At 44.9% G+C, this 13,728-nt stretch overlaps 1 protein-coding gene across 1 annotated transcript in view; it reads right to left on the bottom strand.

Moving 5' to 3' along the window:
* Window positions 1-1,025: 1,025 nt before the first annotated feature.
* ZHX2 (zinc fingers and homeoboxes 2) overlaps window positions 1,026-13,728 on the bottom strand; it is a 179,886-nt gene continuing 167,183 nt past the window's right edge. Inside the window, exon 4 of the mRNA XM_070802504.1 lies at window positions 1,026-2,278. The gene's annotated coding sequence lies outside the window, so the exon portion shown is untranslated. The remainder of the gene's footprint in view (window positions 2,279-13,728) is intronic.

A 13,728-nucleotide genomic window follows, 5' to 3' on the forward strand; every position in this document is an offset into this window, starting at 1 on the left:
GCCCAAAATCTTTAAGTCCCTGTGAAGATGAAACATCTAGGGTCCCCAGCCTCCAGGATCTAATGCCTGATGATTTGAGATGGAGCCGATGTAATAATAATAGAAATAAAGTGCATAATAAATGTAATGCACTTGAATCATCTCAAAACCACCCCTCCCCCAGCCCCCAGTCTGTGGAAAAATTGTCTTCCAGGAAGCTAGTCCCTGGCGCCAAAAAGGTTAGGGAACGCTTATCCAGACCACATATCCCTAACATGAGGCCCAAGAGCTGCAGCATCAGCCTCACCCAGGAGCAATGGGTGTTCTCTGGTCCACCCAGACCTACTCAATCAGAAACTCTAACCAGACTTCCAGGTGATTCTGCAGCCTGTTTGAGCTTGAAAGGCACTGGCCTACATGAGGGTCACCTTGAACAGTGAGGCGCTCCTTAAACCTCACCTGGGCAGAGACACAAAAGTTGACCTTCTGAGAGAAACGGCAGTTATCTTGGTCCCCAGCAGCCCAGGAGGGAAGTGACTTACCTGAGGTCACCCAAGAGGCAGCAGTGGCCTACAGGCCTCATTCCCACACCCGTGCTCTGCAGCATTTTTAAATGTTTAATTTAATTTTGAACAAAATGTTTATTTGTCTGCCCTGGATCTTCGTTGTGGCGTGTGGGATCTAGTTCCCTGACCAGGGATCAAACCCGGGTCCCTTGCATTGGGAGCACAGAGTCTCAGCCATTGGACCACCAGGAAAGTCCCCTCTGCAGTATTTTGTGACTCTATTTATGAAAACCCGGGAGAAGTGTAGGCCTATCACTTCTCTGTGTCACAGAGATGCGATGACGATTCCCACATTGACACTGACCCCTGGTTTTTATAGTCCCCTCTACGCCAAAAACCCTGCGATGACCTCACTTGAGGCAGGACGAAAGATGAGGAATGTGGCCATAATGGATTTGAATCGGGGGTGGGGTGGGTGAGCTGGAACCCTTGTGCTGTGTCCTGGGAGCCAGACAGCAATGAAGAACCAGGAACAGAGGAAAAGGTTATAAAAATGTTTAGTCTTTGCTTTATTGAGTTACAACAAATGAGCAACAAGTTAGAAAAATTGTTTTTTTTTAAACTCCCTAACATTTTATTTGTGCAGTGTACTCAAATAGGGGGCAGTGGGATGGGGGGAAGGGACTGCAAACACAATTTATATTGCAACATTTACACCGGATGTGTCTCTTGGTTTTTCTTCTTTAGAAGTTAGGACTAACTGAGGAAAAAAAAAGTGCACTCATGAATCTAAAATTGGCCCAAAACAAACACACAAACAAAACAAACAAAAAATCAATTCGTGGTGAAGCTTCAAGCTGAAATCTTGTCCAATACCACACTGAGAAAAGGCAGTTAGGAACAGAAATGAAAACCAAAGCTGTTCATCTTTGTACCATCTAGATAGCACAATCTCTTTTTGTTTTACTTTTACAAAATTAATGATAATGCTAATGCACTTGTGAGCCCTTTCTGCTGGTTTCTAAAAAGGGGCTCAGAGGGTAGCCACCTGCCACCCAGCTCTCCTGGCCCAAGGTCTGACCTCAGAGGCCAGGCCATCAGAAAAAACCAGACTGGCCTGGGGCAGTTCAGAAAGCCTTGTGCCTGGCTAAACAGGGACCCCCAAAGGCAGCTGGGGAAGAACTATAGAAATGGATTTGATTTGGAAGATCTGTCATGTGTAAACCCCTCTCCAAGCTCAGACAGAGGCCTGAATCCCAGCCCTTTTCCCCGGAAGAAATCTCGCAAATTGCAAACTATCTTTAAAAACGAACTCGCCCTACCTAAAATCCAGTAGATATAATGGCACTAATGCTAACACCCCCCCTCCCCCAAATTAATAAAAATAAAAAAGGGAAAAAAAAGAAAAGCACATGTGATCAGCCCTCCCTCCTGGAAAAAAGACCTTACAATGGTAGAGCTGGAAAAGGAAGTTGCCCTCGGTTAAAAAGGTAACAAAATTCCCATGTTGTACAAATTGGTTCCAGTATAGCAAGAGGTGGGGGCCTGGGCGCAGGAGCCAGCTATTTACAGGGACCCGTGGAAAACGCAGTAGTAGGACTTTGGCACTAGGAGCAGTTCCCACCGGGCCTCGGGGAGGTGCGTGTGCGCAGAGGCAGCGGCAGGCACACGCAGCGAAGTCGTTCCACTTGGAGTCTCAGGCCAGGGCGGCCCTCAGCCGGGGAGAGAAGTTCTCTTCTTTCTTTGAAGACAGATTATTCCCTGCATCAGCACGGCAGTTCTGATGGACTTCCCTAGAAGGACGACACAAGACCAGAGAGGCAAGATGTCAGGGAGATGACCATCATTCCCTGCATGCAAGGCATCAGAGTGAGGTGGGGAGGTGGCCTCTTCCTGGCTGTCGTGGGGAGACACTTCCCAAGTCATCTTGGGGTCAGAGGACGACAGATGCCCTTCACATGTGGGGCCTGTTTTAAAGAAATGAGTGTGTGTCCTGAGCATGGTCTGACATTATGGTAAGCGCCTTCAGAATAAGGCCTTTGAAAACAGGATGACTCTCTGGGCAAGTGAAGGAGGTGATTCATTTCATCATGACAAGACCCTTTTCTTGTTCCTGGATAGGCAGCCAGTCACCATGCTTCCTCAAAGACACCAGAATCAGACAAGTCTGGATTTTGGTCCTGACTTTTCTGTATGGAGAAGGAAATGACAACCCATGCCAGTATTCTTGCCTGGAGAATTCCAAGGACAGAGGAGCCCAGCCAGAGGGCCCTAGTCCACGGGGTCACAAAGAGTTGGACACGACTGAGTGACTAACACTTCTCTATATACTTGCCACGGGGCCATACACATGTCACAGTCTCTCTAGGGCTTAGTTTTGCTCCTGTAAAACAGGGATGGTAATAGCATCCACCTGGTAAAGTAGTTGTGATGAGAAGCTGATATATAAAACAGCACTTAAAATAGTGTCTGGCATGTGTATTATATATCCTTGTGTTGTATTTGTTAGATGAAGCCCTTTCCAAATATGATAGTATATATAATGGTAATACATAAGATGAGAAATTTAAAGTGTCTTTTTATCTCTTTATTTTTATGTTTAAAATTTTATAATTTTTTAAATTGGAATATTGCTTTACAATGCTGTGTTAGTTTCTATTGTACAAAGCTGATTCACTTAATTGTACAGTAAAGCAATTGTACTCCAGTTAAAAAATAAAAAGAGAAAAAAATGTATTTTTTTAATGTTTCTATCAACCCTAAGAGGTGTAGATGTAATTACTATTCCCATTTTACAGGTAAGGAAACTGAGCACAGAGAAGCTGAAAAACTTGCCTAAGATCACCCAGCTAGAAAGCGGAAGAACCCAAATTCCAGCTCAGGCAATTTCCAGAGCCTGTTCTCTTAATAGTGTTTATTAAGAGTCAGCATGGAGAAGTGTTTAATTCTTACAGACTTTGAAGTAATGAAAATAGTCCAAGGACCTTCTTATGGGTAGAACTGTCTCTTCTTTACCCCTAAAGATATGTTGACTTTCTAACCCTTAATACCTCAAAATGTAACCCTATTTGGGGACTTCCCTGGTGGTCCAGTGGTTAAGAATCCGCTTTCCAATGCAGGAGATGAGGGTTCGATCCCTGATCAGGGAACTAAGATTCCACAATTGCCCCTTAGCTGTGGGGCAACTAAGCCCATGTGCCGGAAGTACTGAACCTGCACACACTGGAGCCCGCACACCACAATTGATGTAGTTGTGCAGATCTGATGCAGCCAAATAAAGAAACAAATATATACATATAAAAAGAATGTAACTATATGGAGATTCCTTTATGGAGGTGATAACCATTAAAATGAGGTCTACAGGGAGGGGCCTAATCCCACAGGATTGCTGTCCTAATAAAAAGGGGAATTTTGTGCATAAAGAGACACACCAGGAGAACATCACGGAAAGATGAAGGCAGAAACTGGGGTGATATATCTAGAAGCCAAGGAATACCAAGGACTGCCAGCAACCCGCCAGAAGCTAGGAGACAGGCAAGGAACACACGCTCCCTCACAGCCCTTAGAAGGAGGCGACTCTGCCAACACCAGCCTTCTAGGCTGCAGACTGTGGGAGAATCAATTCCTATTGTTTAAGCCACCCAGTCTGTGGTACTGGATGGCAGCCTTGGCAAACCAAGACAGAACTCCATCTCCACTGTGGGCTCCGGGGAGCCAGGGAATCCAAGGGTGGGCTGGGGGCTGTGAAGTGTGCAGTCAGTATTCCATGAAAGGCTGGAAGGGGATCAGGTCTGCAGATTCCTGAAGCCACTGGCTTTTTCGTTGCCTTGTCCCTGGTAAGGCCGTGTCACAGCTTGTTATTGCGTGGTCATTTCTTTGGTTGAGAAGGCCCTGAGAAGCCTGTGTGTGTGTGTGTGTGTGTGTGTGTGTGTGCAGGGAACCAAGAGCAAGAAGACCAGACTTCTCAGCCAAAGGCATCAGCAGATCATCTATACTGTGTCATTCCCAACGTCTGGATGTCAAAGGTACCCACATTTCATCAGTACTCCTGATAGTAAGGCTGAATACTGCAGTTAAGAAATCAACTTGTAACACGGGAAGGCAGAGGGGAGGAAGGAGCCGGTATACTACCCACATATAAAATTGATAGCCAATGGGAATTTGTTGTATGACTCAAGGAACTCAAACCAGGGCTCTGTAATAGCCTGAAGCGGGGGGAGGTGGGAAGGAGGTTCGGGAGTGAGGGAACATATGTATACCTATGACTGCTTCATGTTGATGTATGGCAGAAACCAATGCAATATTGTAAAGCAATTATCCTTCAATTAAAAAAAAAAACTTGTAAAAGAAACTGTCTGTGAATGAAATCAGATTCCAGGGGTGTCCTTGGGATCTGTTACCACCCAAAAGGGATCCAGGAAAAGGCATAAAATTGTAAAAGCCACAGGGATCCTTATGATGTTGGCAGGTGATGCTGCCAACATTACTCCTTTCACAAGGGAAAAAAAAGGAAGCCTGGGGAGGAAAAGTGATTTCCCCAGGTCACATAACTGCTCAGCAGCAGAGTCAAAAGTAATAACAATCATGGTTGCGACAACAGTGAGAGTAGCTTAAATGTATCTCATGCTTATTATGAGCCAGGCCTGATACTAAGTGCCAACAGGGGTCATTTCATTTACTCCTTATGGTAACCTGGTAACCTCAGAGGTAGGCCTGCTCTGCGGTGAAGAGATGGGGTTTAGTGAGCAAATGACATCAGGCAAGTGGTAAGTGGTGGAGGCTGGATTCCCCTGGGGCCAATCCAACTTTAACTGCCTCTCCCAACACCTGAGCTGGGTCTGGTCTCCTTGCCTTGTGCACAGATGCTGCCTGCACGGAGCCACAAGGTGACAGGAAAGTGCAGGTCTGCTTCAAAGACACGGGCTGATATGTATACCTGTGGCTGACTCATGCTGATGTTTGGCAGCAAACAACAAAACTCTGTAAAGCGATTATCCTTCAATTAAAAAAAAAAAAGATGGGGGCTGGGCAGCCCCGGGCACCCAGAGAGGACCACATGCCTTGTTGCTGTTACCATGCAAACACACACCCAGGACGGGTATGTGGGCCACAGTCAGCTCCTTGCTGTGCTCCGCAAACAACAGCTTTCCCCCAGCAAACGGGGTCTTTTATCGCCTTTGGAAAGGAGGCTGCTTCTGGCTGAATGTCCATCTGAACAGCTCTCAAGACTCCAGGAGGGACCTCCCTGGTGGTCCAGTGGTTAAGACTCTGCTTTCTGATGCAGGAGACTCATGTTCGATCCCTGGTGAGGCAACTAAGCCCACATGCCACAAGGAAGACCCAAGCACAGTCAAGATAAGAATAAACAAATAAATAAAGACTCCAGGAAACAAGGCCCAAGGTGGGAAAAGAGTGATTGTTTGTATTCCCCACCAGGCTGAGGAACGCCAGCTCCGCACAGGACTGCGGGTGCCCACGGTGGAGCAGAGTGGAAAGAATCGTGGAGTCAGAGAAAACCGGGTCCAGGGCCAGCCATTTCTGAGCTGTGTGCTGAGATCAGCTGCTTAGCCTCCCAGAGCCTCATTTCCACAATCCACAACCAAGCAGCTGCTGGGAGGGTTGCAGATGAGGTGTGCAAAACATACAGGGGCTCCAGAAATATTGTCCTGCTTCATTTTCCCTTGAGGAAAGCCAGGTGCAGACCTATGGCCTTAGGGGTACGTGAACTCACCTGTGTGTGTGAGGCTATACACATCTTGTCTCTCCTACAGAAAACTGAACCCTGTCTCTAAGTGACTGGTAGAAAGTTGCCTTTTGTTTTTTTATTTTTTAATTGGAGGAAAATTGCTTTACAGTGTCATGTTGGTAAAAATTTGCCTTTTAGATAAACCTCAATATTAATGTGGTTCTCCATCTGGCATTTTTTAAAAAGAATGGAAGTAAATTTACAGTATTCTGTTAGTTTCAGGTATACAGCAAAGTGATCCTATATATATATATATATACTATTTTTCAGATTATTTTCCATTATAGATTATTATAAGATATTGATTAGAGCTTCCTGTGCTATACAGTATATCTTCACTTATCTATTTTATATATAGCAATGTGTATCTGTTAATACCATATTCCTAATTTATCCATCCCTCTTCTTTTCCCTTTGGTAATTATGAGCTTATTTTCTGTGTCTGTGATCTGTTTCTGTTTTTTATATAGATTAATTTGTGTTATTTTTTAGATTTAACATATAAGTGATATCATGTAATATTTATCTTTCTCTGACTTTACTAATAATCTTTAGGTTCATCCCTGTTGTTGCAAATGGCAATATTTCATTCTGTTTTATGGCTGAGTTATATACACACATATACACGCCACATTTTCTTAAGCCAGCTGTCTGTCGCTGGGCACGTGGGTTGTATACATGTCTCAGCTACTGCAAACAGTGCTTCTGCGAATGTCGGGGGTGCATGTATCTTTTAGCATTTTCATCTTTTCCAGAGCAGGACTGCTGGATCATATGGTAGTTCTATTTTTAGATTTTTAAGGAATATCTTAATTGTTTTCCATCGTATTTACATACCAATTTACATTCCTGTGCTCCAACAGTGTTGGAGGGTTGTCTTTTCTCCACATCCTCTCTAGTATTTATTATTTGTAGACTTCTTCATGATAGCCATTCTGACAGGTATGTTACCTCATTGTGGTTTTGATTTGCATTTCTCTAATATAATTGGCATATTGAGCATCTTTCCATGTGCCTGTTGGCCATTTCTATGACTTTTTTAGAGGAATGTCTATTTAGGTCTTCTGCCCATTTTTCAATGGGGTTGTTTTCTTGATATTGAGTTGTATGAGCTGCTTGTATATTTTGGATATTAACCCCTTGTTGATTGCACAATCAGCAAAATATTTTTTCTCATTCAGGGGGTTCCCTTTTTGTTTTGTTGATAGTCTCCATTGCTGTGCAAGAGCTTTTAGGTTTGATTAGGTTCCATTTATTTATTTTTGCTTTTATGTCTTTTGCCTTGGGAAACTAAGAAAATATTGCTACGATTTATGTCTGAGAATATTTTGCCCATACTCCCTTTTATGAGTTTTATAGTGTGATATCTTACATTTAGATTTCTAAACCATTTGAGTATATTTTTGTGTTTGGTATGAGAGTGTGTTCTAACTTCACTGATTTACATGCAGTTGTCCAGCTTTTGCAATACTACTTGCCGAACAAACTGTCTTTTCTCCATTGCCTAGTTTTGCCTCCTTTGTCAAAGATGAATTGAGTATAGGTATGTGAGTTTATCTCTGGGCTATTCTGTGCCATTGATCTGTGTGTCTGTTTCTGTGTCAATACCATGCTGTTCTGATTATTTAGCTTTGTATCAATAGTATAGTCTGAAGTCTGGGAGGGTTATGCCTTCAGCTTTGTTTTTTTTGTCCCCCTATGAATGCTTAAACTACCGAACAATCGCACTCATCTCACACGCTAGTAAAGTAATGCTCAAAATTCTCCAAGCCAGGCTTTAGCAATATGGGAACCGTGAACTTCCTGATGTTCAAGCTGGTTTTAGAAAAGGCAGAGGAACCAGAGATCAAATTGCCAACATCTGCTGGATCATGGAAAAAGCAAGAGAATTCCAGAAAAACATCTCTTTCTGCTTTATTGACTATGCCAAAGCCTTTGACTGTGTGGATCACAATAAACTGTGGAAAATTCTGAAAGAGATGGGAATACCAGACCACCTGACCTGCCTCTTGAGAAATCTGTATGCAGGTCAGGAAGAAACAGTTAGAACTGGAAATGGAACAACAGACTGGTTCCAAATAGGACAAGGAGTACGTCAAGGCTGTATATTGTCACCCTGCTTATTTAACTTATATGCAGAGTACATTATGAGAAATGCTGGGCTGGAAGAAGCACAAGCTGGAATCAAGATTGCTGGGAGAAATATCAGTAACCTCAGATATGCAGATGACACCACCCTTATGGCAGAAAGTGAAGAGGAACTCAAAAGCCTCTTGATGAAAGTGAAAGAGGAGAGTGAAAAAGTTGGCTTAAAGCTCAACATTCAGAAAACGAAGATCATGGCATCCAGTCCCATCACTTCATGGGAAATAGATGGGGAAACAGTGGAAATAGTGTCAGACTTTATTTTTTGAGGCTCCAAAATCACTGCAGATGGTGACTGCAGCCATGAAATTAAAAGATGCTTACTCCTTGGAAGGAAAGTTATGACCAACCTAGATAGCATATTCAAAAGCAGAGACATTACTTTGCCAACAAAGGTCCATCTAGTCAAGGCTATGGTTTTTCCTGTGGTCATGTATGAATGTGAGAGTTGGACTGTGAAGAAAGCTGAGCGCGGAAGAATTGATGCTTTTGAACTGTGGTGTTGGAGAAGACTCTTGAGAGTCCCTTGGACTGTAAGGAGATCCAACCAGTCCACTCTGAAGGAGATCAGCCCTGGGATTTCTTTGGAAGTAATGATGCTAAAGCTGAAACTCCAGTACTTTGGCCACCTCATGCGAAAAGTTGACTCATTGGAAAAGACTCTGATGCTGGGAGGGATTGGGGGCAGGAGGAGAAGGAGACGACAGAGGATGAGATGGCTGGATGGCATCACTGACTGGATGGACGTGAGTCTGAGTGAACTCCGGGAGTTGGTGATGGACAGGGAGGCCTGGCGTGCTGCGATTCACGGGGTCACCAAGAGTCAGACATGACTGAGTAACTGAACTGAACTGATGCTGAAGTTGAAACTCCAATACTTTGGCCACCTGATGCAAAGAACTGACTCATTGGAAAAGACACTGATGCTGGACAAGACTGAAGGCAGGAGGAGAAGGGGATGACAGATGAGATGGTTGGATGGCATCACTGATTTGATGGACATGAGTTTGAGCAGGCTCTGGGAGTTGGTGATGGACAGGGAAGCCTTGCATTCTGCAGTCCATGGGGTTACAAAGAGTCGGATATGACTGAGCGACTGAACTGAACTGAGGGTTGCTTTGGCCATTCTGAGTCATTTGTGGTTCTGTATAACTTTTAGGATTATTTGTTCTAGTTCTGTGAAAAATGTCATGAGTATTTTGACAGGGATCACATTAAATATGTAGATTGCTTTGAGTAGTGTGGTCATTTTAACAATATTCTTCCAATCCAAGAGCATGGGATGTTCTATTTCTTTGAATCATATTTCATTTCTTTTATGACAATGTGTTTTTCCCTATCTTATGGGTATGAACGTGTATAATCCTCCAACTATGTATTAATAAAGAAAAATAAATGCTGAACAAGACCATTAAAAAAACCACAAAAACCAGATTGCAAGGCCAAAGGGTGACCCGGAGAAGGGGAGACAACGTCACTGTTTTTTGGTTTTTGCAATGTTCCCAGATGTCTGTGGGTGGCTCTGGGCCTGGCTCTTGGAACCGCTGGGCTTCAGTTCTCGTTTGACCTCTCCCAGGGTGTGTCATGGTGGGCAGGAGCTGGGCTGTGGGAGCTGGCAGCACTCTCGAGTAAGGCTTGGAAGATACCGGACACAGAGGGCACACAGCCCAGCCCTGGGGCCTTGTCCCTTGGGCAGTGCCACTGTTCCCGCGGCAGGCCGCTTCCCCAGAAGGCCCTGCTCCCAGACACGCTCAGTTCGCCTTGTTAAATGTTCCCTTGCTGGGGCTTGCCCAGTGCAGCTGTCATCACGATGTCTTCAAATTGCCTGATGAGTCGTATGTCCACAGTGTTCACTGCTACCTCCTGCCCCACCCCCATCTCTCCCACCACAGCATCTGGCTCACAGAGGATACTCAAATGTTCGTTAATGAAGGAAACACAGGAAGAGAGCACGGTACTGTTAGAGGTGGCTGCTTAGACAAGATCGGTGACAAAGTTCACATTTCATTTATTGTTGATTTTTTAAAGAGTGGGCAGGAGGAGAAGGGGGCGGCAGAGGATGAGATGGTTGGATGGTATCACCAACTTAATAGACGTGAGTTTGAACAAACTCTGGGAGGACAGGGAAGCCTGGTGTGCTGCAGTCCATGGGGCTGCAAAGAGTTGGACACCACTTAGTGACTGAACAACAACAGTGATCTTTACTTATGTGGCCTCTTGCTAAGTCCCTGGGCTACTGCCTGGAATCTTATCACTTGGTCAGGGACACTCACCCGTGCAGAGAACCAATGGTCCGATGAGTCACTTAGTCCCAGGGCGTCAGATCGCAGCTGTGGGGGAAACTGCAAGGTCACTGGGCCCCTTGTGGCCACTCTTCAAACATTTCCACTGAGTGGATGTCGCACTTCTCCCTGAACACTGCCCAGGATGGGGGGACCCACTGCCTCCCACGGCTGTCCCTTTCTATCTTGGGGACACCTTGGAATGTTAAAAAGCACTATCTAATTCTTTAGCAAAATGTGTTTCCTTATTACTCTGCCTTTTGGGAAGCATGAAACAATTAGAATTCTTTTCCCATGTGCCAGCTTTCTATTTCTCCTTAATTTTCCCTGTAGGGATGCCCCCTAGGCCCCGTGGACTTGAGAGAGAACGCTGCAGTCCCTGAGACAGAAACACAAGCAGTGTGGCTGTGATTTGTTAGCTCAATAACATTTCTGAATCCAACTTTCTTTTACTGGGAGGGGGGGGATGGATGACAAAGAAACAGAATAAGTCATTTCCCAGTGGATGCAGGAAATTTTGCACTATCCCAAACTGACCCCACATTCGGCCTTGGTCAACTCTGGACGTCTGGCTAAGGCTCTTTCTCTGAAGCGGTTTGGGGACCTCCTGTTGCACAGACTTGTACACCAGGTAGAGCTCCCTGCTTTTGGAGATGTTCAAAGGCAGAAGGAACCAGGGTCCACTGGGTCTTCCTGCTCCTTTTCCATCAGTGGATATTATCTTGTGGAACTCAAAGAATCTGAGCAAATGGAATTATATTTTATTTATGCATTATTTTTTGTGTGTGGGTGCACTGGGTCTTTTTGTTGAAGCACAAGGGGGCTCCTCTCATTGTGGCATGTGAGCTTAGCTGCCCTGCACCAGGTGGGATCTTAGTTCCCTGATCAGGGATTGAACCTGAGTCCCCAGCATTGGACAGTGAAATCTTAACACTGGACCACCAGGGAAATTCCTTGGAATCCTATTTTAAACTCAGCAGGCAGACTCTCGACACAGTTACAAGTGTGGGTTTGAATTCCAGCTCCACTGTTTTCTAGCTCAGTGACCTTGGGCCAGTTACTTGTCTGTGACTCATTCTCATCAGACAATGAAAATAATGTCTATGGAGAGTTGTTGAGTTAACACACATAAAGTGCTTGAGCAGTGCCTGGCATAGTAAGTGCTCAGCAAATGTCACCCCTTGTTGCTTCTGCCCCCTATCCCCACCTTGAGATGCAGGTGCCATGAACACCCCAAAGCATGGGCTTGTACTAGTGGGACCCCAACTGAAACAGTCAATTTGGAAACACAAGACGGCCAAGTTCTCCACATGCAGAAGACTGTGCAATTTCTGAGTTGTGTTCATTGAGCAGATGCTGATGCCAAGGCCATGCCCCTATACTGGGGCTTTCACTTATATTATCTCACTTGGTCCTGATAACAACAGACAAGTCTACTGGTAAGTGCTGTGGACTGAACTGTGTCCTACCCCAAGTTCTATGCTGAACTCTAATCCCTAGGGTGACTGTATCTGGAGATTCAGGGCCTTTAAGGAGGTGTGTACATGCTGTGCTAAGTCACTTCAGTTGTGTCCAACTCTTTGTGACCCTCTGGACTATGGCCTGCCAGGCTCCTCTGTCCATGGGATTCTTCAGGCAAGAATACTGGAGTGGGTTGCCATTTCCTCCTCCAGGGGATCTTCCCAGGGATTGAACCCCTGTCTCTTACGTCTCCTATGTTGGCAGGTAATGAAGGTTAAAGGAAGTCGTAAGGGTGGAGCTCCAATCCAACAGGATGGGTATCCTTATAAGAGAGGAAGAGGCAGCAAGAGGGTAGATGCACAAAGGAAAGGCACATGAGGACAAAGAAGGTGGCTGTCTGCAAGCCAAGGAGAGTGGTCGTGTCAGGAACTAGCCTTGCTGGCACCTTGATCTTGAACTTTTAGCCTCCAAAACTGTGAGAAAATAGATTTCTGTACTTTAAGATGCTCAGTCAATGCTCTGCTGTTTTGGCAGCCCTAGTTGACTAATACAGTGAGTATTAAGGCTGTAGAGACTTTAATCATAAAAAGGAATCAAATGTATGGGCATGTGGGTGTTCTAGAATTTTCTACCACCCATCTTCCATTTACAACCAGGGAAGAAAGTTCTCAACAACATCTAGACATCTGCAAGATGACTTTCCTTTTTTTTTTTCTTTTTTTAAAAAGAGATTTATTTATTTATTTATGGTTGCACTGGGTCTTCATTGCTGCACGTGGGCTTCTCTTGCTGCAAAGCATGGGCTTTAGGGCCGCCGGCTTCAGTAGTTGCGGCTCTTGGGCTTTAGAGTACAGGCTCAATAGTTTTGGTGCATGGTGCTTACTTGCTCTGCGGCATGTGGGATCTTTCCAGACCAGGGATTGAACCTGTCTCCCCTGCATTGGCAGGTGGATTCTTTACCACTGAGCCACCAGGAAAGCCCAATGACTTTCCTTTCGCTCCTTCCTTAAGTATTACAGAGGGTCTCAAACTTTGTCTACTGGGTCATACACACAGAATCACATATAGTCTTTATTGGTGAGTGAGAGGAGTTTCAAGGGATAATTTGATGATATGTGACCCCACCTAGCATTCCGTTTTTTTACTCCTGCGCTTCTTCGAAGTGTGAACTCAGGCAAGTCATAGCCACAGTAGCCACCTTTCAGGTTCCCTGACGCACCAAGTTCCCTCCTGTTTCAGGGAGTATGTTGTCTTTGATTCTGTTGTCTCTTCTGCTTGGACAGCTTCTCCTCTTTGCCCAGCCAACTCCTACTTAACCTTTTGGATTTCAATTCATCCACTTCTTGTTCAGAGAAACCTTGCCTAATCCCTTAAATCAGGTCTAATTGCTCTATAATCTCACAGTTCCATGCACCTTTCCTTCAAAAAATCTTGTCACCTGGCAGCGTTTCCTTTTTGTTTGATGGAAGATTATTTGGTCAAAGACTATGGGCTTTGGGGCTTCCCAGGTGGCACTCACTAGTGGTAAAGAATCTGCCTGCTAATGCAGAAGATGTAAGAGATGTGGGTTCGATCCCTGGGTCAGGAAGATTCTCTGGAAGAGGGCATG

The sequence above is a fragment of the Bos indicus genome, chromosome 14, assembly GCF_029378745.1.
Source record: "Bos indicus isolate NIAB-ARS_2022 breed Sahiwal x Tharparkar chromosome 14, NIAB-ARS_B.indTharparkar_mat_pri_1.0, whole genome shotgun sequence".
NCBI classification, from domain to species: Eukaryota; Metazoa; Chordata; class Mammalia; order Artiodactyla; family Bovidae; genus Bos; species Bos indicus.